The 24,719-nt window shown below is 34.9% G+C and overlaps 2 long non-coding RNA genes and 10 other non-coding genes across 20 annotated transcripts; 8 read left to right on the top strand and 4 right to left on the bottom strand.

Moving 5' to 3' along the window:
* The first annotated feature begins 3,431 nt into the window (after positions 1-3,431).
* On the top strand, positions 3,432-11,946 carry LOC130806275 (uncharacterized). 5 transcript variants are annotated; one of them, XR_009040285.1, is made up of 7 exons: positions 3,432-3,595; positions 5,163-5,313; positions 5,691-5,920; positions 7,476-7,650; positions 8,484-8,634; positions 9,284-11,279; positions 11,365-11,946. It is a non-coding gene; the product is annotated as an uncharacterized LOC130806275 (long non-coding RNA). The 5 variants fall into 5 exon arrangements; XR_009040284.1 differs by having other exon boundaries at positions 9,284-11,946; XR_009040286.1 differs by having other exon boundaries at positions 5,002-5,313; positions 9,284-11,946.
* LOC130807150 (U1 spliceosomal RNA) lies at positions 5,159-5,321 on the bottom strand. Its single transcript, XR_009040518.1, has one exon. It is a non-coding gene; the product is annotated as a U1 spliceosomal RNA (small nuclear RNA).
* On the top strand, positions 6,804-7,000 carry LOC130807170 (U2 spliceosomal RNA). Its single transcript, XR_009040537.1, has one exon. It is a non-coding gene; the product is annotated as a U2 spliceosomal RNA (small nuclear RNA).
* On the bottom strand, positions 8,480-8,642 carry LOC130807139 (U1 spliceosomal RNA). Its single transcript, XR_009040509.1, has one exon. It is a non-coding gene; the product is annotated as a U1 spliceosomal RNA (small nuclear RNA).
* Positions 10,254-10,450, top strand: LOC130807160 (U2 spliceosomal RNA). The gene has a single exon (XR_009040527.1). It is a non-coding gene; the product is annotated as a U2 spliceosomal RNA (small nuclear RNA).
* On the top strand, positions 11,844-11,946 carry LOC130807086 (U6 spliceosomal RNA). The gene has a single exon (XR_009040459.1). It is a non-coding gene; the product is annotated as a U6 spliceosomal RNA (small nuclear RNA).
* A 3,647-nt stretch (positions 11,947-15,593) lies between these two features.
* LOC130806274 (uncharacterized) lies at positions 15,594-24,114 on the top strand. Of its 5 annotated transcripts, none has more exons than XR_009040279.1 (6): positions 15,594-15,763; positions 17,331-17,481; positions 17,859-18,088; positions 19,644-19,818; positions 20,652-20,802; positions 21,452-24,114. It is a non-coding gene; the product is annotated as an uncharacterized LOC130806274 (long non-coding RNA). The 5 variants fall into 5 exon arrangements; XR_009040281.1 differs by having other exon boundaries at positions 15,600-15,763; positions 17,170-17,481; XR_009040283.1 differs by having other exon boundaries at positions 15,600-15,763; positions 17,144-17,481.
* Positions 17,327-17,489, bottom strand: LOC130807149 (U1 spliceosomal RNA). Its single transcript, XR_009040517.1, has one exon. It is a non-coding gene; the product is annotated as a U1 spliceosomal RNA (small nuclear RNA).
* Positions 18,972-19,168, top strand: LOC130807169 (U2 spliceosomal RNA). Its single transcript, XR_009040536.1, has one exon. It is a non-coding gene; the product is annotated as a U2 spliceosomal RNA (small nuclear RNA).
* On the bottom strand, positions 20,648-20,810 carry LOC130807138 (U1 spliceosomal RNA). The gene has a single exon (XR_009040508.1). It is a non-coding gene; the product is annotated as a U1 spliceosomal RNA (small nuclear RNA).
* Positions 22,422-22,618, top strand: LOC130807159 (U2 spliceosomal RNA). Its single transcript, XR_009040526.1, has one exon. It is a non-coding gene; the product is annotated as a U2 spliceosomal RNA (small nuclear RNA).
* Positions 24,012-24,114, top strand: LOC130807085 (U6 spliceosomal RNA). Its single transcript, XR_009040458.1, has one exon. It is a non-coding gene; the product is annotated as a U6 spliceosomal RNA (small nuclear RNA).
* Positions 24,115-24,719: the final 605 nt, after the last annotated feature.

Below are 24,719 nucleotides of genomic sequence, written 5' to 3'. Positions count from 1 at the left end.
GTGACTACGATAGAAATTCCATGCCACTTCTGTAATGAGGCCCAATGCGCACAACCTTAGCTACTCTTGTGAGAGACCATCTCTGTAAGAGACGATCTCAAAATAAGAAGCCCACTTCTCTAATGCGTCTCTCAGAAAGGCCGTCTCTCACAATAGAATGGTAAATGATACTCCTAGTATCCCGCATAAGATAGGGTTCGGATGGGGTTTTTTTTTCCTGAAAAATGCAGATAAATCATACCCGGTCCCCCGAGAAGGGAGTAAAGAGATGCGTGGAGTCAATAAATCCTCCAACTGATACCTGCGCCCAGTAGGGGTCGAATTTCAAACCTTTCGCTCCACATGCAGATGCTCTATCCATTGAGCCACAAACGCTTTTGGTATCACAACTTATGGATTGAGTATCACTTACCTAGACTTGTTCGTAGGGTGTAAAGATGATGAAAAATGAGAAATTGTGCGATGAGTTAATGACCAAGTTGCGACATGAGTTTTTGAGAATTACTAACATTGCCAATCTGATCAATGAGGTGATTGTCCTTGATTGTGTATGAAGTAACTTTTGATGCTACAAGGTCCAAGTTGTACATCTTTTCCTGCTAATCCAAAAGAGCTTTCAAGTATCCTTTTATTTTCTCGTTTCTCAATCTATCTTAGTAGTGTAATTTAATTCAAGCAAAAAGAATAAATATTAAAGGCCCATATTTTAGGGTTGAATTCGGTCCGTTAATGGACCCTCGATCCTTCGTGCATCTCTAATCAAAATGTCCCAAGGATCAGTGTCGTTTTTGGCATTTTATGAGCCCTAAGCAAACTGAATGAAATGGTCCCTCTCTATAAAAAGTCGATTCGGAAGTTCAACGGGTGTTTTGGCAAAATAACAGAGACTGATTGAATATATTATAATAATCATGATAAATGTAGCTTAGGCGTGTCATATACTTCTTAATTGATAAAAAATAAATCATAAATTGCTTTAAGTGTACAAGGACATGGCAGATCGTTCTTAATAGATAGTACGCATTACTGTCACATTTCCTTAACTGAAAACAAGAATTAATTTCTAACAATGCAAAAGTAATCACAAAATCTCTCTTATTTAGCCAACTTACCAACTGATTCTTTAAATCACCTAGTGTTGTGAATGGGCTATGATATTTAGCGAAGAACAATCACAAGCAAATACAAAGAAACCAACTGAAAACAGAGCAATAACAACAATGAACACAACCAAAAGTTTAAGTTGATGGTTGAGGCCCCGGAATATATTATATACTTTAACACTAGAGAGTACAGAGAGAGTAGAGTGCTCTAAGTTCTAGTACAATTAGAAAACTCTTTCAAATTCGAATTTGAACAAGACAGCTAGGGAAGCTTTACTACTCTAAAAATCAGCATTTTCCATTCTCACTATATCTTATTGTAGCAAAATCAAAAAGACAAATTTGTGGTTAAAGTTTCATTACAATGGGAATGATATAGAACTTTTAATGAAGTTTTATACTATAAATCATTCCCATTATGCCATTCAAAACCACTAATCAAACGGGTCGTTACAACTATTTTTGAGGTTTTTTTTGGGAATGAATGAACATTTGACATGCATGATGCATTGGTGAACTACGGTTCCACAAATGATATGCAGCTGGTGTATAAAAAAAATTTCATACAAAAAGTAATTAAATGAATGAAAATTAGTACTCTTAATAATGCTCTTTTTGTTTGAAAGAAATATCACAAGTACAAATGGAGTGAAAATCAATAAAAGTGGTAAAATTGTATATATTTTATGAGATTGAGAGAAATATGTAAGTGCGACTAAAGTTAAATTAAATATATGGACGAGAATAAAAAAAAAATTAAATCATAACAAAAAATAAAAATGTGATAAATTTAATAGGTTAGACTAAACTATGATATGAGGCTAATTGAAGAGTACTTTACGACCCATATAGTTTGGTATTAAAAGGTGCTAATGAAAATGACTTGTAGTTTAAATTTTCATCAAATATTTCATGTCATTGCAGTAGACCTTTGATCATAAGTATTTTTTGAACAAATTATCATTACCACTAAATGATAATGCATTAGAATGATTATTGTAAATAAACTGTGTTGATTGAAAGAGAACAAACATACTTACTGAAATTGTCAAAAAAAGAAAATTCTATTAAAATAATACTAATTTTTCATTATCATTCCCACCTAATAATGATCACCAAAAACACGCTTAGTACACTTCGCAAATTGTGAACTAGTATGTGGTAAATCATTATTATATAAACCGTCCTTTTAAATAATAATAATGCATTGAAATAAATTTTGTGCAAAAATATGATAATTGAAAAAAAAAAGTTATGAAAATGGTAAAAAGCGTTTTTTATTTAGCATCAATAACCACACCCAAACGAGATTCTGAGATTTAGTATATATTGAATTGTAAATAATATTTTGCATACATTGAATTGTTAAACATGTTCCATTATTACGCATCAATGACCACATCATAAGAGGCGAACTAGGCCAACACATTTAGATAGAGTAGACGAGGAGTGAAAAGTTATTATGAACATTTTGTACATATTGAATTGTAAATAATATTTTGCATTCATTGAATTGTTATATATATTCCATTATTATATATATATTTTGTATGCATTGAATTGTTATATATATTCCATATTTTATATATATATGGAGAGAGTTATAGTATATTTAATTATGGAAAACACAATGGAAGATTCATTCAAAGAAAAAAAAAGTAAAATGGATTTCAATTGGCCAGCTGTTAACAGCGAGCAGTTACTTAAGCTAAGTCAAAGAAAATCAGCTTAGTAATCGCCAGTTGAGCGGACGATTAATGAGTTGATTTCCTTTGACTCAACTTAAGTAATCGTCCGCTGTTAGTAACTGTGAAGAACCTCTGACCCTTATCATTGGGCTAGAGGCGCTTATTTTTGAGATGTAAGTTTAGCCAAAACTTATTTATGAATTTATTTTGGAAAAAATGCTTATTTACTTTAAATTTTCTTTGGTCGTTGGTATTAAAATGTGATAATGTGAATGACCGGTAGTTTAAACAATAAAGTTCCCTTAAAAGTAAAATGTGATTCTCATGATAATAACACTTTGATGATAAAATTGAAAATTTTTTTTTCACAAACTTTCATTATCACTTACTATTTATTTTTTAATGATAATACATAAAAATATATTATTGTTCGAAGAAAATGTGATACTTAAAATAAAACATACCTAACCATTGAATTATTTTAAAAAATTTCTATTAGTTATATTAATTTGCAAGCCGATAGGTGGTAAATGAAATTATTGTAGGAAAATCACGAATAAATTAAATTATTCTGGGTAATATTTCGTTAGTTATATTAATTTGCAAGCCGGTAGGCGGTAAATTATTCCCACCAAAAAAATCCCTGCCGTTTGGAGTGCTCTGCCTCTGCCTCATGCAAAAAGCAGGTCATCCTCAAAACTCCAAAAGTAAAATACCCATTCGAAAAATTGAAATTCCAAAATCTTTCTAACTTCAAAGAAATTTCATCAAATGGTGAAAGCATGAATATCCAAATCTTGCTAGGTAAGCCACCGCATTTAATCCCCTATTATTTCGCTTTTTTTTTTTTTTTTTTTTTTTTTTTTTTTTTTTTAAAATTTACTGGGTTAAAACTTGAAAAGAATTCAATTTTGTTGTTTTCTGGGTTGACGTCTGTCTTAGTAAGATCATTTTACTGCTGCATGTTGGTTGTGCTTATTGTTTATGATTGTGCTTATTGTTTAATGGCATCATTGTTTCATATGTAGTAGTATTTTTTTGTTCATCATTGTTTTACCTTTTTTCTTTTTTTTTTAATATTTAATCATTGTTTTACTTATTTCGAGAAACAATTTCTGGTTTTCTTTAGGATTTAAGACGCATCATCGTCGTTGAGGCTAGGATTTTCGGTGGGTACTGGGTTTGAGGGCTTTTCTGATAGTCGATCATCCCGCTCTACATCCGGTCGTTTGTGTAAGATTTTCTAGGAGTATGAGAATAAGTTTGGTGGGTATGAATATGAAAGTTTTGATCACTACGAGTAGTGGGTAGGCCATAAATGATGGGTTCGAGGGTTTAAATTTCTCATATCCGCCTACCCCACTCCATATCCGTCTAAGATTTGTCCGGACGGCTTAAATTAACGCTTAGAATTAGAAACGCAGTGAATCGATTTGTTAAAAATGGAGAACGAACATTTAAACCCTAAGTTTTGAAAAACTAAATAAAAATACGAAATTTCATCAATGAAGTCTAAGATATGAAAATTTGTACCCTGAAAATGGAAAATCTGTAACTTCGCAAGAATGAAAGCTAGAAATAAAAACGGGTCGGGTCGGATTGGGCTGGGTTTTAAAGCCCAGTCCATTTTCAACCCATTTTCATTTTACAAGGCCCAATGCAACCCAGGTCCATCTTTGTTTGAACCCGATCCGGCCCTTATCAAGCCCTTTGAACACCTCTTATTTGGACCTTGGCGTCATTGTATATGTATTCCATGAGTTAGTGAGTTCATTCTTTCAAACTAGTCGAGTCGTTTTTAGATTGGGTTGAATGCCCAACTTGTGTTGATTGAAGTAGAAGATCCTCACTTTTGGAAATATGACTTTAATTTTGTGTTGGATTTTTGTATTGTAAGCTGGCACAAGCTCTTCGAAATTTCCTCATCGCGACTTGTCTACTAGCTTGAGATTCATTTTGAAAGATTAAATGCCCCTCTACAGAAAGATGCACAAAATGGTGTATCTTTAACCTTCGCAATATTCGTGTTATTGTTGGCTAAAGAATCCACTCTATCTCATTTACGTGTATGATTGCGTGTTATAGACACCAAGCTATATTTGATTGTTGTGCTTCATCTTGAACTGATAATGTCGTGTGCGGAGTCTACTAATTATCTGATCCAATATTGAATATGATTTAAAGTCGAGTTGTTTCTTGGGTCACTTTAGGGATAGTTGCTGCTTTGATGCCATATGTTGGTGGAGAAAGTGGTTAACTTTGATACAGAAGATCCTCATCCCAGAAATAGCTTAATTTTGTGTGAGAACTTGGATGCTTTTCTTCTAAAATATCATAGACCCCCTAAAAATTTCAAGTATTGTTTGGACAGAGGCCGCGCGTACGCAGGCCCCCACTATCACAAATTATGACGTAGACTCTCCCATTTGGGGAGATCTTAGGCTGCTGCTCCTCCTTAAAGTGCAATGGAAGTCAACAACCTAGGCCATAAGCCTATTTGATCACTTATAGACCCCATCCAGGTAAGTAAATTGTTAAATAACCAACATTTCTTTTTATTTATGTCATATCACATGAGTACTAGGTTGTTTGATAATGTGGGACAATATCCAACGTGTCAACCCTTTGTATTTAGTGCTGCAGAGTACAGATCATGAAAAGTGATCAAGTTTATTATTATTATTATTATTATTATTATTATTATTATTACTATTACTACTTAGCCTGCATTATTGTCAAGAAATCAACTAAACCAAAAGCTTAAGCTGATGGTTGAGGGCCCACGATATTATATACTCTAACAGTTATTGCTTCACTAATGTTGGATGGGCTACTGCTTTCCCTACAATACGATGCTTCAACTGATATTTGCTTTGAGAAATTCAATGTCCCTTTGCAGAGGGAGATGCACAAAAAAAGGTTCATCCTCGTTTATGTACATGATCATGGGTTGTAGATAGACTCCAAGCAACAACTGAGCGTTGTTCTTCATCTTGAACTGATGTTGTGCGACGTTTCTTCTCAGTACTGTAAACAGCTCCAACAGTTTAAAAGCTGAACAATACCAATTGTTGGATGCTTCAGAGGCTGAATATTTTTTAAAAAGGCAAGAGTTTTGGATACTGGAAGGTGAATATTTCCGCGAATTTTCCCTTCATACATAATCAATCGCATATCATGTTTTATGTCTGCATTTTGCAAGTAGCATAAATATGAGTATGTGAAAATCACAGAATAGTCTGTTTTCACATCATCATTTGGAATTCTGTTTGAGAAGTTAAGAGTGAAGCGAGGAGAGATAGACAAGATTTGACTTTGTATCCTGGGAATGGGACATTGGGCTAAAAAAAATCCAAGTCTTTGTTTGTTTAAAGGGAATGAGATAAAAAAATGAAAAAGACCCCAAGAAAAATGTCTTTGGGGGAGGGTGGTATTTTAGTTGAGACTTTCATTCTTATATCTTTCATCTAATCCCTAACATGACAAACAAGGGATAAGACTTTTATCTTAAAAGTCTCATTTTAAGAGTCTCATATTAAGGTCTCACAAGTCCTATTCCCTTGTGCCAAACACCCCTAGAAGTGCTTGAGATCGCCATCCTTTATTGCCGTCTCTTCTAATGGTAAGAGGCCTGAATGAAATGTGCATTGGCTTTGCGTTAGGTAACCTTTTCCCTACCAACCTCGGCTCTCTATTTTGAATGACATTCCCATCTACTTGTATCCTTCGATGAATTAGCAACAATTTTCATTTTTTAGATATTATCCAACTTGTATAATTGTCTTAGATCGAGTCACAATATTACAAAACTGCTTACACTTCATAAGCTACATCATTGTTATTTCTCTAAAGCTTATGACCCGATTTTAAGCAGATCAAACATTTAATTGGATCAAAAGTCAAACATTACTGTTAGGATTTCATGTGTTTTTCTTATCCCACACTATATGGGAAACAGTGATCCGAGTGCAAGCAAACAAATAAAAAGAGATTTATGAATGCATTGATATTCATACCTTTCTCGGCCTTTTGGCTAAGATCAAGTGTAGTATCTGTTCTTATCAGTTTAATATCTGATACGTGGGTCATTGACCCACAATGATATTAAATTTATTTTTTAAGGGGGAAGGTCCACCGCAGTAGCTTGCTATTGGGGCCTTCAAGTGTCGCCCATGCGTTGCACTATTGCAAGGGCCTGGCATGCCCCTACAAATCATTCATCAAATTTCCTGGCATTTTATTTTGTACGTTTAATAATAATTTGTTTGTTTATTTGCCTAATTTTAAGGACAAGGTGCATGTAATGTGCAATGACACAGACCATCTTTATGTATGTCCATCAATTTGTTAATAGTTGTGGGAGTTGAACTACACATAATCTCTTGGTTTGCTAGAAAAAATAACTATTATTTGTTGTAACTTCTGGTTGTGTACTCATCAAATTGAATACGTTATGGACACATGAATATCAGGCTTGTGTTTTTGCATCTCACAGACTCCAATGAGTTTTTCAATTAATGTTAGTCAATGTCGTCGAAGTGAATACTCTTATGAGTTTTACTTTGGATTGAAACCGTTGAAGGGATTTGAGGAATGCAATCATCTTTGTAACTCACTTGCCTTTGATATATTGTGGTCATGCCTGATATCTTAAGGTTGGTGCATGTGTATACATTTCTTACAGATGTGAAGCTGAACGAGAAACCAGAAGGCGTGTGACATTGAGACCTTCTGAGGAGATCAGGAGAATATTGAGAGAGCAGATGAGTATACTTTATGCTGATACTGTACGTGTAAAAGTGATACCACCATACCAGAAGAAAGGAACCGATTTCTGCAATGTAAAACAGAAACATTAGGTAACAGATCCACCTATTTGACTTCCTTGCCAAGCCTCCAAAAGAAAATACCAAAAAGCGTTTTTATAGCTTGAATTATTGAGAAATATGCCGTCAACATTTATTTTTGTTTGTGGTCCCATTCTTAGTACTTTTCTCCTATTGACAGCTATTTTTCTGTTTTTTCATGGTTGCAAGCTTTTCCCATGTTTTGTAAATATTTGTTTCTGTCCTGATGAAAAAATTGAACTTAATTTGTTGGAAGCTCCTTGAAAATACCTGTACTATGCTCTTCCGATTCTTAAACTTTTGATGTGTCTTTATATGAGAGTACGAGTCTAAATTTGTGATGTATTTAAGAAAAAGGATAAATGCCTAAAATGTTTTGCCAGAGTCATTAACCTTTTAAATGTATTTTAGGATGTGTGTTGTGAAATATCAATTTTAGTTGTGTTAGTTGTGACACAATAATTGATCATTGGTGTGATGTATCATGAGTATTGATGTATTGAGGTGTAAGGAGAAGAAACAGTCTTTGAGGAGGTTAAGAACCATTTTGATTTTTCTCTGCAGCTTTGAAGTATTATACCAACCATTGTGAGGAGGTTAAGAACCATTTTGATTTTGTCTCCAGTAATGTAAGCATATATTTACCAAATAAGTACATTTTTTGCTAACTTAGTTTTGGGTCGAATCGTACATTTGAGCTTTTGGACTGATGCGGATCAAGTCATGGAATAGGGTTGGATTTGAATGACCTTTTTGTGTTGTAAGATCTATGTGCTATAGGTTGTCACTGTACCACCCTATTCCCAACCGTTGATTTCCTAAAATTTCAATTATTGTTTGGACAGAGGCCGCGCGAACGCAGGCCCCCACTACCACAAATTATGACGTAGACTCTCCCATTTGAGGAGATCTTAGGCTGCTGCCCCTCCTTAAAGTGCAATGGAAGTCAACAACCTAGGCCATAAGCCTATTTGATCACTTATAGACCCCGTCCAGGTAAGTAAGTTGTTAAATAACCAACATTTCTTTTTATTTATGTCATATCACATGAGCACTAGGTTGTTTGATAATGTGGGACAATATCCAACGTGTCAACCCTTTGTATTTAGTGTTGCAGATCATGAAAAGTGATAAAGTTTATTACTCCCTGCAATTCAATTTAGTTGTCCCATTTAGTTTGGGCACAAATATTAAGAAAATAAGGGACCACCTAAAATAGTAGACTCGTGTGCAATATTTGGTGTTTTTAATATTAAGAATTGGAGGGGACCACCTAAAATAGTAGACTTATGTGTAATATTGGGTATTTTTAATATTAAGAAAATGAAAGGACCACCTATAAATATAGGTCTTAAAATAGAACCGGGACAAGTAAGGTGAACATACCCAATGAAAAAATAGGACAAGTAAAAAGAATTGGAAGGGAGTATTATTATTATTACTTAGACTGCGTTATTGTCAAGGAACCAGCTCAACCAAAAGTTCAATCTGATGGTTGAAGCCCCATGATATGTTATATATATACTTTAACAGTCATTCCAAGTCTTTGTAAATTACTTCACTAATGTTGGATGGGCTGCTGCTTTCCCTACAATATGATGCTTCAACCGGTATTTGTTTTGAGAAATTCGATGTCCCTTTGCAGAGAGGAGATGCACAAAAAAGGTTGATCCTCGTTTATGTACATGATCATGGGTTGTAGATAGACTCCAAGCAACATTTGAGCGTTGGGCTTCATCTTGAACTGATGTTGTGCGACATTTCTTCTCAGTACTGTAAACAGCTCCAACAGTTTAAAAGCTGAACAATACCAATTCTTGGATGCTTCAGATGCTGAATATTTTTTAAAAAGGCAAGAGTTTTGGATACTGGAGCGGTGAGTATTTCTGCTAATTTTGTTCCTGATCTTGAAATATTGATATTGGATAACATCTTGCCACATAGGGCCAATTTAAACTGTAAACAGCTCCAACAAGGAAATTTCTTGGATGCCTCAAAATCTGAATAGCTTCAGAGAAGTATTTTGTGCAGTCCTGTTTGTGTTTGAAGTGGGGTTAGCTCTTCCATCTCTAATATAGCCTTAAGCAGTAACGGAGTTCCAGAAGTTCTTTTTACATTGTATTATTTCTCGTTTTTCGGGATTACGTACGCTCCTCCGTCCTAGACTTCGTGAAAGGATGATTATTAATGAGGCATGACGTTTTGGATTTAGGCGAGATGCAATAGTTTATCTTTTGAGGTAAAGGAGGTGTTATGAATATAGCATTGCCGGTCCAATCAATGAGGTGATTCCCGTTTCTGACCTAGTCACTCAGAAGCTTCCTTGATTGTGTATGAAGTACCTGTTCATGTTACAAAGCCCAATTTATCAATCTTTATCCTCATATGCGACATAGCGCCTTTTTGTTCTCATTTCTCAACCTTCTTTGTTTCAAGGCTTCCAACTTCTTCTGATGTTTTGATCCTGCCTTATGTTCTCATCCTGAACGAACATGAAGTGTGGAGTCTACTTGCTATTAGGATTTAATGTGTTTTCTTATCCCAAACCATATGTGAAACAGTGATCTGAGTGCAAGCAAACAAATAAAAAGAGATTTATGAATGCTTTGATACTCATACCTTTCTCGGCCTTTTGGCTAAGATCAAGTGTAGTATCTGTTCTTATCAGTTTAATATCTGATACGTGGGTCATTGACCCACAATGATATTAAATTTATTTTTTAAGGGGGAAGGTCCACCACAGTAGCTTGCTATTGGGGCCTTCAGGTGTCGCCCATGTGTTGCACTACTGCAAGGGCCTGGCACGCCCCTCCGAACTATTCTAAATATTTAATTTTAACATCAGATTGGAATCTTTAACATCACTATTATTGCTTTATATTGGGGCCTCTAGGTGTTGCATATGTCCTTGCACTGTGCAAGGGCGCCCCATACAAATCATTCATTAAATTACCTGGTTCATGACTGACACATATCTGTTGAATCATTTAGTGAGATATATTTAAAAATTGGTATGCTTATTGGCCTAAGCTGTAATGTAGCTTCATAATAAGGTGCTTGTCATGTGCAATGATAAACAGATCTTTAAAATTGGTATGCTTATTGAACTGCACATAATCTCTTGTCATGTAGCTTCATAATAAGCTGTAGTGTAGCTTTGTAATAAGGTGCTTGAAATAATAACTGTCATTAGTAGAAATTTCTGGTTCTATACTCTTCAAATTGGTAATGTTAGGGACACATACTTGTTGTACAAGTAATGACCAATATGTGTTGGTCAGTGTCGTGGAAGTAAATTATGAGTTTTACTTTGGATTGAAACCACCAAAGGGATTTTAGGAATGGACGAAGCTCGTCATCTTTATAACTCACTTGCCTTTGATACATTGTGGACACTCATGATATCTTAAGGTAGTGCATGTGTATACATTTCTTACAACTGTGAAGTTGAACGAGAAACCAGAAGGCGATGAGGACGTGATTGAATCAGAATGCTATGTGACCCCGTCTTTTGGGAAGAAGGGCTTTGATTCTGTGAATCAAGCAGATTGTTAATCTACAATCTTTCTTGATGTTGCGTCTATGTTGTTGACTAGTTGCTTGTATATGTGACCCTTTGCAGAGAGGAGATGCAAAAAAAGGTTGGTTCTTGTTTATGTTCTTGATCGTAAGTTGTAGATAGACTCCAACCAATATTTGAGAGTTTTACTTAATTATTGTAAACAGCTCCAACAGTTGAACAATACCTGATCTTGGTTGCTTCAGATGCTGAATATATTTTAAAAAGCAAGAGTTTTGGATACTGGAGAGGCGAGTATTTCTGCCAATTTTCCCTTCATACATAATCAATCGCATATCATGTTTTACGTCTGCATTGTGAGAATAGCATAAATATTAGTATGTGAAAATCACAGAATAGTCTGTTGTCACATCATCATTTGGAATTCTGTTTGAGAAGTTAAGAGTGAAGCAAGGAGAGCTAGACAAGATTTGACTTTTGTATCCTGAGATTACTTGGGAGTAGTTACAAATACTACCGTCTGAAGATACAGATATAGATATAGAATAACTATATGATATCTGCTTGTTTGGAGCAGTAAAAAATAAGCAGTACTTTGTTAACAACTAATGAGCTACTTTGTCCCACATCGATAGCTTAAGAATAAATTTCCGTTTTTATATTGTTCAAAGGTTAGAAAATGCTTGTCTCTTCGGAGACATCTGATAAAATTGGAACGATACAGAGAAGATTAGCATGGCCCCTGCGCAAGGATGACACGCACAAATCGAGAAATGGTCCAAATTTTTTTAACGAATTCACCTCTAAATTCTACTGCCTTTGCACCTTCCTATTCCATATTCTGTTTTTTTATTTTTCCTTTTGCAGATTTGATTCAAATTCATTCGCAAGTTGAAATACTCCATTAACGTTCTGCAATATTCCACGATTTAAAGCGTCCTTTTTGTCTTCTTCTGGTAAGGTTTTTCTATCCAATAGTTTTATAGAGCAAGTTTTCCAATAACCAAAAAAGTGACTACGATAGAAATTCCATGCCACTTCTGTAATGAGGCCCAATGCGCACAACCTTAGCTACTCTTGTGAGAGACCATCTCTGTAAGAGACGATCTCAAAATAAGAAGCCCACTTCTCTAATGCGTCTCTCAGAAAGGCCGTCTCTCACAATAGAATGGTAAATGATACTCCTAGTATCCCGCATAAGATAGGGTTCGGATGGGGTTTTTTTTTCCTGAAAAATGCAGATAAATCATACCCGGTCCCCCGAGAAGGGAGTAAAGAGATGCGTGGAGTCAATAAATCCTCCAACTGATACCTGCGCCCAGTAGGGGTCGAATTTCAAACCTTTCGCTCCACATGCAGATGCTCTATCCATTGAGCCACAAACGCTTTTGGTATCACAACTTATGGATTGAGTATCACTTACCTAGACTTGTTCGTAGGGTGTAAAGATGATGAAAAATGAGAAATTGTGCGATGAGTTAATGACCAAGTTGCGACATGAGTTTTTGAGAATTACTAACATTGCCAATCTGATCAATGAGGTGATTGTCCTTGATTGTGTATGAAGTAACTTTTGATGCTACAAGGTCCAAGTTGTACATCTTTTCCTGCTAATCCAAAAGAGCTTTCAAGTATCCTTTTATTTTCTCGTTTCTCAATCTATCTTAGTAGTGTAATTTAATTCAAGCAAAAAGAATAAATATTAAAGGCCCATATTTTAGGGTTGAATTCGGTCCGTTAATGGACCCTCGATCCTTCGTGCATCTCTAATCAAAATGTCCCAAGGATCAGTGTCGTTTTTGGCATTTTATGAGCCCTAAGCAAACTGAATGAAATGGTCCCTCTCTATAAAAAGTCGATTCGGAAGTTCAACGGGTGTTTTGGCAAAATAACAGAGACTGATTGAATATATTATAATAATCATGATAAATGTAGCTTAGGCGTGTCATATACTTCTTAATTGATAAAAAAAATCATAAATTGCTTTAAGTGTACAAGGACATGGCAGATCGTTCTTAATAGATAGTACGCATTACTGTCACATTTCCTTAACTGAAAACAAGAATTAATTTCTAACAATGCAAAAGTAATCACAAAATCTCTCTTATTTAGCCAACTTACCAACTGATTCTTTAAATCACCTAGTGTTGTGAATGGGCTATGATATTTAGTGAAGAACAATCACAAGCAAATACAAAGAAACCAACTGAAAACAGAGCAATAACAACAATGAACACAACCAAAAGTTTAAGTTGATGGTTGAGGCCCCGGAATATATTATATACTTTAACACTAGAGAGTACAGAGAGAGTAGAGTGCTCTAAGTTCTAGTACAATTAGAAAACTCTTTCAAATTCGAATTTGAACAAGACAGCTAGGGAAGCTTTACTACTCTAAAAATCAGCATTTTCCATTCTCACTATATCTTATTGTAGCAAAATCAAAAAGACAAATTTGTGGTTAAAGTTTCATTACAATGGGAATGATATAGAACTTTTAATGAAGTTTTATACTATAAATCATTCCCATTATGCCATTCAAAACCACTAATCAAACGGGTCGTTACAACTATTTTTGAGGTTTTTTTTGGGAATGAATGAACATTTGACATGCATGATGCATTGGTGAACTACGGTTCCACAAATGATATGCAGCTGGTGTATAAAAAAAAATTTCATACAAAAAGTAATTAAATGAATGAAAATTAGTACTCTTAATAATGCTCTTTTTGTTTGAAAGAAATATCACAAGTACAAATGGAGTGAAAATCAATAAAAGTGGTAAAATTGTATATATTTTATGAGATTGAGAGAAATATGTAAGTGCGACTAAAGTTAAATTAAATATATGGACGAGAATAAAAAAAAAATTAAATCATAACAAAAAATAAAAATGTGATAAATTTAATAGGTTAGACTAAACTATGATATGAGGCTAATTGAAGAGTACTTTACGACCCATATAGTTTGGTATTAAAAGGTGCTAATGAAAATGACTTGTAGTTTAAATTTTCATCAAATATTTCATGTCATTGCAGTAGACCTTTGATCATAAGTATTTTTTGAACAAATTATCATTACCACTAAATGATAATGCATTAGAATGATTATTGTAAATAAACTGTGTTGATTGAAAGAGAACAAACATACTTACTGAAATTGTCAAAAAAAGAAAATTCTATTAAAATAATACTAATTTTTCATTATCATTCCCACCTAATAATGATCACCAAAAACACGCTTAGTACACTTCGCAAATTGTGAACTAGTATGTGGTAAATCATTATTATATAAACCGTCCTTTTAAATAATAATAATGCATTGAAATAAATTTTGTGCAAAAATATGATAATTGAAAAAAAAAAGTTATGAAAATGGTAAAAAGCGTTTTTTATTTAGCATCAATAACCACACCCAAACGAGATTCTGAGATTTAGTATATATTGAATTGTAAATAATATTTTGCATACATTGAATTGTTAAACATGTTCCATTATTACGCATCAATGACCACATCATAAGAGGCGAACTAGGCCAACACATTTAGATAGAGTAGACGAGGAGTGAAAAGTTATTATGAACATTTTGTACATATTGAATTGTAAATAATATTTTGCATTCATTGAATTGTTATATATATTCCATTATTATATATATATTTTGTATGCATTGAATTGTTATATATATTCCATATTTTATATATATATGGAGAGAGTTATAGTATATTTAATTATGGAAAACACAATGGAAGATTCATTCAAAGAAAAAAAAAGTAAAATGGATTTCAATTGGCCAGCTGTTAACAGCGAGCAGTTACTTAAGCTAAGTCAAAGAAAATCAGCTTAGTAATCGCCAGTTGAGCGGACGATTAATGAGTTGATTTCCTTTGACTCAACTTAAGTAATCGTCCGCTGTTAGTAACTGTGAAGAACCTCTGACCCTTATCATTGGGCTAGAGGCGCTTATTTTTGAGATGTAAGTTTAGCCAAAACTTATTTATGAATTTATTTTGGAAAAAATGCTTATTTACTTTAAATTTTCTTTGGTCGTTGGTATTAAAATGTGATAATGTGAATGACCGGTAGTTTAAACAATAAAGTTCCCTTAAAAGTAAAATGTGATTCTCATGATAATAACACTTTGATGATAAAATTGAAAATTTTTTTTTCACAAACTTTCATTATCACTTACTATTTATTTTTTAATGATAATACATAAAAATATATTATTGTTCGAAGAAAATGTGATACTTAAAATAAAACATACCTAACCATTGAATTATTTTAAAAAATTTCTATTAGTTATATTAATTTGCAAGCCGATAGGTGGTAAATGAAATTATTGTAGGAAAATCACGAATAAATTAAATTATTCTGGGTAATATTTCGTTAGTTATATTAATTTGCAAGCCGGTAGGCGGTAAATTATTCCCACCAAAAAAATCCCTGCCGTTTGGAGTGCTCTGCCTCTGCCTCATGCAAAAAGCAGGTCATCCTCAAAACTCCAAAAGTAAAATACCCATTCGAAAAATTGAAATTCCAAAATCTTTCTAACTTCAAAGAAATTTCATCAAATGGTGAAAGCATGAATATCCAAATCTTGCTAGGTAAGCCACCGCATTTAATCCCCTATTATTTCGCTTTTTTTTTTTTTTTTTTTTTTTTTTTTTTTTTTTTAAAATTTACTGGGTTAAAACTTGAAAAGAATTCAATTTTGTTGTTTTCTGGGTTGACGTCTGTCTTAGTAAGATCATTTTACTGCTGCATGTTGGTTGTGCTTATTGTTTATGATTGTGCTTATTGTTTAATGGCATCATTGTTTCATATGTAGTAGTATTTTTTTGTTCATCATTGTTTTACCTTTTTTCTTTGTTTTTTAATATTTAATCATTGTTTTACTTATTTCGAGAAACAATTTCTGGTTTTCTTTAGGATTTAAGACGCATCATCGTCGTTGAGGCTAGGATTTTCGGTGGGTACTGGGTTTGAGGGCTTTTCTGATAGTCGATCATCCCGCTCTACATCCGGTCGTTTGTGTAAGATTTTCTAGGAGTATGAGAATAAGTTTGGTGGGTATGAATATGAAAGTTTTGATCACTACGAGTAGTGGGTAGGCCATAAATGATGGGTTCGAGGGTTTAAATTTCTCATATCCGCCTACCCCACTCCATATCCGTCTAAGATTTGTCCGGACGGCTTAAATTAACGCTTAGAATTAGAAACGCAGTGAATCGATTTGTTAAAAATGGAGAACGAACATTTAAACCCTAAGTTTTGAAAAACTAAATAAAAATACGAAATTTCATCAATGAAGTCTAAGATATGAAAATTTGTACCCTGAAAATGGAAAATCTGTAACTTCGCAAGAATGAAAGCTAGAAATAAAAACGGGTCGGGTCGGATTGGGCTGGGTTTTAAAGCCCAGTCCATTTTCAACCCATTTTCATTTTACAAGGCCCAATGCAACCCAGGTCCATCTTTGTTTGAACCCGATCCGGCCCTTATCAAGCCCTTTGAACACCTCTTATTTGGACCTTGGCGTCATTGTATATGTATTCCATGAGTTAGTGAGTTCATTCTTTCAAACTAGTCGAGTCGTTTTTAGATTGGGTTGAATGCCCAACTTGTGTTGATTGAAGTAGAAGATCCTCACTTTTGGAAATATGACTTTAATTTTGTGTTGGATTTTTGTATTGTAAGCTGGCACAACCTCTTCGAAATTTCCTCATCGCGACTTGTCTACTAGCTTGAGATTCATTTTGAAAGATTAAATGCCCCTCTACAGAAAGATGCACAAAATGGTGTATCTTTAACCTTCGCAATATTCGTGTTATTGTTGGCTAAAGAATCCACTCTATCTCATTTACGTGTATGATTGCGTGTTATAGACACCAAGCTATATTTGATTGTTGTGCTTCATCTTGAACTGATAATGTCGTGTGCGGAGTCTACTAATTATCTGATCCAATATTGAATATGATTTAAAGTCGAGTTGTTTCTTGGGTCACTTTAGGGATAGTTGCTGCTTTGATGCCATATGTTGGTGGAGAAAGTGGTTAACTTTGATACAGAAGATCCTCATCCCAGAAATAGCTTAATTTTGTGTGAGAACTTGGATGCTTTTCTTCTAAAATATCATAGACCCCCTAAAAATTTCAAGTATTGTTTGGACAGAGGCCGCGCGTACGCAGGCCCCCACTATCACAAATTATGACGTAGACTCTCCCATTTGGGGAGATCTTAGGCTGCTGCTCCTCCTTAAAGTGCAATGGAAGTCAACAACCTAGGCCATAAGCCTATTTGATCACTTATAGACCCCATCCAGGTAAGTAAATTGTTAAATAACCAACATTTCTTTTTATTTATGTCATATCACATGAGTACTAGGTTGTTTGATAATGTGGGACAATATCCAACGTGTCAACCCTTTGTATTTAGTGCTGCAGAGTACAGATCATGAAAAGTGATCAAGTTTATTATTATTATTATTATTATTATTATTATTATTATTACTATTACTACTTAGCCTGCATTATTGTCAAGAAATCAACTAAACCAAAAGCTTAAGCTGATGGTTGAGGGCCCACGATATTATATACTCTAACAGTTATTGCTTCACTAATGTTGGATGGGCTACTGCTTTCCCTACAATACGATGCTTCAACTGATATTTGCTTTGAGAAATTCAATGTCCCTTTGCAGAGGGAGATGCACAAAAAAAGGTTCATCCTCGTTTATGTACATGATCATGGGTTGTAGATAGACTCCAAGCAACAACTGAGCGTTGTTCTTCATCTTGAACTGATGTTGTGCGACGTTTCTTCTCAGTACTGTAAACAGCTCCAACAGTTTAAAAGCTGAACAATACCAATTGTTGGATGCTTCAGAGGCTGAATATTTTTTAAAAAGGCAAGAGTTTTGGATACTGGAAGGTGAATATTTCCGCGAATTTTCCCTTCATACATAATCAATCGCATATCATGTTTTATGTCTGCATTTTGCAAGTAGCATAAATATGAGTATGTGAAAATCACAGAATAGTCTGTTTTCACATCATCATTTGGAATTCTGTTTGAGAAGTTAAGAGTGAAGCGAGGAGAGATAGACAAGATTTGACTTTGTATCCTGGGAATGGGACATTGGGCTAAAAAAAATCCAAGTCTTTGTTTGTTTAAAGGGAATGAGATAAAAAAATGAAAAAGACCCCAAGAAAAATGTCTTTGGGGGAGGGTGGTATTTTAGTTGAGACTTTCATTCTTATATCTTTCATCTAATCCCTAACATGACAAACAAGGGATAAGACTTTTATCTTAAAAGTCTCATTTTAAGAGTCTCATATTAAGGTCTCACAAGTCCTATTCCCTTGTGCCAAACACCCCTAGAAGTGCTTGAGATCGCCATCCTTTATTGCCGTCTCTTCTAATGGTAAGAGGCCTGAATGAAATGTGCATTGGCTTTGCGTTAGGTAACCTTTTCCCTACCAACCTCGGCTCTCTATTTTGAATGACATTCCCATCTACTTGTATCCTTCGATGAATTAGCAACAATTTTCATTTTTTAGATATTATCCAACTTGTATAATTGTCTTAGATCGAGTCACAATATTACAAAACTGCTTACACTTCATAAGCTACATCATTGTTATTTCTCTAAAGCTTATGACCCGATTTTAAGCAGATCAAACATTTAATTGGATCAAAAGTCAAACATTACTGTTAGGATTTCATGTGTTTTTCTTATCCCACACTATATGGGAAACAGTGATCCGAGTGCAAGCAAACAAATAAAAAGAGATTTATGAATGCATTGATATTCATACCTTTCTCGGCCTTTTGGCTAAGATCAAGTGTAGTATCTGTTCTTATCAGTTTAATATCTGATACGTGGGTCATTGACCCACAATGATATTAAATTTATTTTTTAAGGGGGAAGGTCCACCGCAGTAGCTTGCTATTGGGGCCTTCAAGTGTCGCCCATGCGTTGCACTATTGCAAGGGCCTGGCATGCCCCTACAAATCATTCATCAAATTTCCTGGCATTTTATTTTGTACGTTTAATAATAATTTGTTTGTTTATTTGCCTAATTTTAAGGACAAGGTGCATGTAATGTGCAATGACACAGACCATCTTTATGTATGTCCATCAATTTGTTAATAGTTGTGGGAGTTGAACTACACATAATCTCTTGGTTTGCTAGAAAAAATAACTATTATTTGTTGTAACTTCTGGTTGTGTACTCATCAAATTGAATACGTTATGGACACATGAATATCAGGCTTGTGTTTTTGCATCTCACAGACTCCAATGAGTTTTTCAATTAATGTTAGTCAATGTCGTCGAAGTGAATACTCTTATGAGTTTTACTTTGGATTGAAACCGTTGAAGGGATTTGAGGAATGCAATCATCTTTGTAACTCACTTGCCTTTGATATATTGTGGTCATGCCTGATATCTTAAGGTTGGTGCATGTGTATACATTTCTTACAGATGTGAAGCTGAACGAGAAACCAGAAGGCGTGTGACATTGAGACCTTCTGAGGAGATCAGGAGAATATTGAGAGAGCAGATGAGTATACTTTATGCTGATACTGTACGTGTAAAAGTGATACCACCATACCAGAAGAAAGGAACCGATTTCTGCAATGTAAAACAGAAACATTAGGTAACAGATCCACCTATTTGACTTCCTTGCCAAGCCTCCAAAAGAAAATACCAAAAAGCGTTTTTATAGCTTGAATTATTGAGAAATATGCCGTCAACATTTATTTTTGTTTGTGGTCCCATTCTTAGTACTTTTCTCCTATTGACAGCTATTTTTCTGTTTTTTCATGGTTGCAAGCTTTTCCCATGTTTTGTAAATATTTGTTTCTGTCCTGATGAAAAAATTGAACTTAATTTGTTGGAAGCTCCTTGAAAATACCTGTACTATGCTCTTCCGATTCTTAAACTTTTGATGTGTCTTTATATGAGAGTACGAGTCTAAATTTGTGATGTATTTAAGAAAAAGGATAAATGCCTAAAATGTTTTGCCAGAGTCATTAACCTTTTAAATGTATTTTAGGATGTGTGTTGTGAAATATCAATTTTAGTTGTGTTAGTTGTGACACAATAATTGATCATTGGTGTGATGTATCATGAGTATTGATGTATTGAGGTGTAAGGAGAAGAAACAGTCTTTGAGGAGGTTAAGAACCATTTTGATTTTTCTCTGCAGCTTTGAAGTATTATACCAACCATTGTGAGGAGGTTAAGAACCATTTTGATTTTGTCTCCAGTAATGTAAGCATATATTTACCAAATAAGTACATTTTTTGCTAACTTAGTTTTGGGTCGAATCGTACATTTGAGCTTTTGGACTGATGCGGATCAAGTCATGGAATAGGGTTGGATTTGAATGACCTTTTTGTGTTGTAAGATCTATGTGCTATAGGTTGTCACTGTACCACCCTATTCCCAACCGTTGATTTCCTAAAATTTCAATTATTGTTTGGACAGAGGCCGCGCGAACGCAGGCCCCCACTACCACAAATTATGACGTAGACTCTCCCATTTGAGGAGATCTTAGGCTGCTGCCCCTCCTTAAAGTGCAATGGAAGTCAACAACCTAGGCCATAAGCCTATTTGATCACTTATAGACCCCGTCCAGGTAAGTAAGTTGTTAAATAACCAACATTTCTTTTTATTTATGTCATATCACATGAGCACTAGGTTGTTTGATAATGTGGGACAATATCCAACGTGTCAACCCTTTGTATTTAGTGTTGCAGATCATGAAAAGTGATAAAGTTTATTACTCCCTGCAATTCAATTTAGTTGTCCCATTTAGTTTGGGCACAAATATTAAGAAAATAAGGGACCACCTAAAATAGTAGACTCGTGTGCAATATTTGGTGTTTTTAATATTAAGAATTGGAGGGGACCACCTAAAATAGTAGACTTATGTGTAATATTGGGTATTTTTAATATTAAGAAAATGAAAGGACCACCTATAAATATAGGTCTTAAAATAGAACCGGGACAAGTAAGGTGAACATACCCAATGAAAAAATAGGACAAGTAAAAAGAATTGGAAGGGAGTATTATTATTATTACTTAGACTGCGTTATTGTCAAGGAACCAGCTCAACCAAAAGTTCAATCTGATGGTTGAAGCCCCATGATATGTTATATATATACTTTAACAGTCATTCCAAGTCTTTGTAAATTACTTCACTAATGTTGGATGGGCTGCTGCTTTCCCTACAATATGATGCTTCAACCGGTATTTGTTTTGAGAAATTCGATGTCCCTTTGCAGAGAGGAGATGCACAAAAAAGGTTGATCCTCGTTTATGTACATGATCATGGGTTGTAGATAGACTCCAAGCAACATTTGAGCGTTGGGCTTCATCTTGAACTGATGTTGTGCGACATTTCTTCTCAGTACTGTAAACAGCTCCAACAGTTTAAAAGCTGAACAATACCAATTCTTGGATGCTTCAGATGCTGAATATTTTTTAAAAAGGCAAGAGTTTTGGATACTGGAGCGGTGAGTATTTCTGCTAATTTTGTTCCTGATCTTGAAATATTGATATTGGATAACATCTTGCCACATAGGGCCAATTTAAACTGTAAACAGCTCCAACAAGGAAATTTCTTGGATGCCTCAAAATCTGAATAGCTTCAGAGAAGTATTTTGTGCAGTCCTGTTTGTGTTTGAAGTGGGGTTAGCTCTTCCATCTCTAATATAGCCTTAAGCAGTAACGGAGTTCCAGAAGTTCTTTTTACATTGTATTATTTCTCGTTTTTCGGGATTACGTACGCTCCTCCGTCCTAGACTTCGTGAAAGGATGATTATTAATGAGGCATGACGTTTTGGATTTAGGCGAGATGCAATAGTTTATCTTTTGAGGTAAAGGAGGTGTTATGAATATAGCATTGCCGGTCCAATCAATGAGGTGATTCCCGTTTCTGACCTAGTCACTCAGAAGCTTCCTTGATTGTGTATGAAGTACCTGTTCATGTTACAAAGCCCAATTTATCAATCTTTATCCTCATATGCGACATAGCGCCTTTTTGTTCTCATTTCTCAACCTTCTTTGTTTCAAGGCTTCCAACTTCTTCTGATGTTTTGATCCTGCCTTATGTTCTCATCCTGAACGAACATGAAGTGTGGAGTCTACTTGCTATTAGGATTTAATGTGTTTTCTTATCCCAAACCATATGTGAAACAGTGATCTGAGTGCAAGCAAACAAATAAAAAGAGATTTATGAATGCTTTGATACTCATACCTTTCTCGGCCTTTTGGCTAAGATCAAGTGTAGTATCTGTTCTTATCAGTTTAATATCTGATACGTGGGTCATTGACCCACAATGATATTAAATTTATTTTTTAAGGGGGAAGGTCCACCACAGTAGCTTGCTATTGGGGCCTTCAGGTGTCGCCCATGTGTTGCACTACTGCAAGGGCCTGGCACGCCCCTCCGAACTATTCTAAATATTTAATTTTAACATCAGATTGGAATCTTTAACATCACTATTATTGCTTTATATTGGGGCCTCTAGGTGTTGCATATGTCCTTGCACTGTGCAAGGGCGCCCCATACAAATCATTCATTAAATTACCTGGTTCATGACTGACACATATCTGTTGAATCATTTAGTGAGATATATTTAAAAATTGGTATGCTTATTGGCCTAAGCTGTAATGTAGCTTCATAATAAGGTGCTTGTCATGTGCAATGATAAACAGATCTTTAAAATTGGTATGCTTATTGAACTGCACATAATCTCTTGTCATGTAGCTTCATAATAAGCTGTAGTGTAGCTTTGTAATAAGGTGCTTGAAATAATAACTGTCATTAGTAGAAATTTCTGGTTCTATACTCTTCAAATTGGTAATGTTAGGGACACATACTTGTTGTACAAGTAATGACCAATATGTGTTGGTCAGTGTCGTGGAAGTAAATTATGAGTTTTACTTTGGATTGAAACCACCAAAGGGATTTTAGGAATGGACGAAGCTCGTCATCTTTATAACTCACTTGCCTTTGATACATTGTGGACACTCATGATATCTTAAGGTAGTGCATGTGTATACATTTCTTACAACTGTGAAGTTGAACGAGAAACCAGAAGGCGATGAGGACGTGATTGAATCAGAATGCTATGTGACCCCGTCTTTTGGGAAGAAGGGCTTTGATTCTGTGAATCAAGCAGATTGTTAATCTACAATCTTTCTTGATGTTGCGTCTATGTTGTTGACTAGTTGCTTGTATATGTGACCCTTTGCAGAGAGGAGATGCAAAAAAAGGTTGGTTCTTGTTTATGTTCTTGATCGTAAGTTGTAGATAGACTCCAACCAATATTTGAGAGTTTTACTTAATTATTGTAAACAGCTCCAACAGTTGAACAATACCTGATCTTGGTTGCTTCAGATGCTGAATATATTTTAAAAAGCAAGAGTTTTGGATACTGGAGAGGCGAGTATTTCTGCCAATTTTCCCTTCATACATAATCAATCGCATATCATGTTTTACGTCTGCATTGTGAGAATAGCATAAATATTAGTATGTGAAAATCACAGAATAGTCTGTTGTCACATCATCATTTGGAATTCTGTTTGAGAAGTTAAGAGTGAAGCAAGGAGAGCTAGACAAGATTTGACTTTTGTATCCTGAGATTACTTGGGAGTAGTTACAAATACTACCGTCTGAAGATACAGATATAGATATAGAATAACTATATGATATCTGCTTGTTTGGAGCAGTAAAAAATAAGCAGTACTTTGTTAACAACTAATGAGCTACTTTGTCCCACATCGATAGCTTAAGAATAAATTTCCGTTTTTATATTGTTCAAAGGTTAGAAAATGCTTGTCTCTTCGGAGACATCTGATAAAATTGGAACGATACAGAGAAGATTAGCATGGCCCCTGCGCAAGGATGACACGCACAAATCGAGAAATGGTCCAAATTTTTTTAACGAATTCACCTCTAAATTCTACTGCCTTTGCACCTTCCTATTCCATATTCTGTTTTTTTATTTTTCCTTTTGCAGATTTGATTCAAATTCATTCGCAAGTTGAAATACTCCATTAACGTTCTGCAATATTCCACGATTTAAAGCGTCCTTTTTGTCTTCTTCTGGTAAGGTTTTTCTATCCAATAGTTTTATAGAGCAAGTTTTCCAATAACCAAAAAAGTGACTACGATAGAAATTCCATGCCACTTCTGTAATGAGGCCCAATGCGCACAACCTTAGCTACTCTTGTGAGAGACCATCTCTGTAAGAGACGATCTCAAAATAAGAAGCCCACTTCTCTAATGCGTCTCTCAGAAAGGCCGTCTCTCACAATAGAATGGTAAATGATACTCCTAGTATCCCGCATAAGATAGGGTTCGGATGGGGTTTTTTTTTCCTGAAAAATGCAGATAAATCATACCCGGTCCCCCGAGAAGGGAGTAAAGAGATGCGTGGAGTCAATAAATCCTCCAACTGATACCTGCGCCCAGTAGGGGTCGAATTTCAAACCTTTCGCTCCACATGCAGATGCTCTATCCATTGAGCCACAAACGCTTTTGGT

This window comes from Amaranthus tricolor, chromosome 2, assembly GCF_026212465.1.
Source record: "Amaranthus tricolor cultivar Red isolate AtriRed21 chromosome 2, ASM2621246v1, whole genome shotgun sequence".
NCBI classification, from domain to species: Eukaryota; Viridiplantae; Streptophyta; class Magnoliopsida; order Caryophyllales; family Amaranthaceae; genus Amaranthus; species Amaranthus tricolor.
The sequence above is the reverse complement of the archived record's forward strand: the minus strand, read 5'-3'. Positions and strand labels throughout refer to the sequence as shown.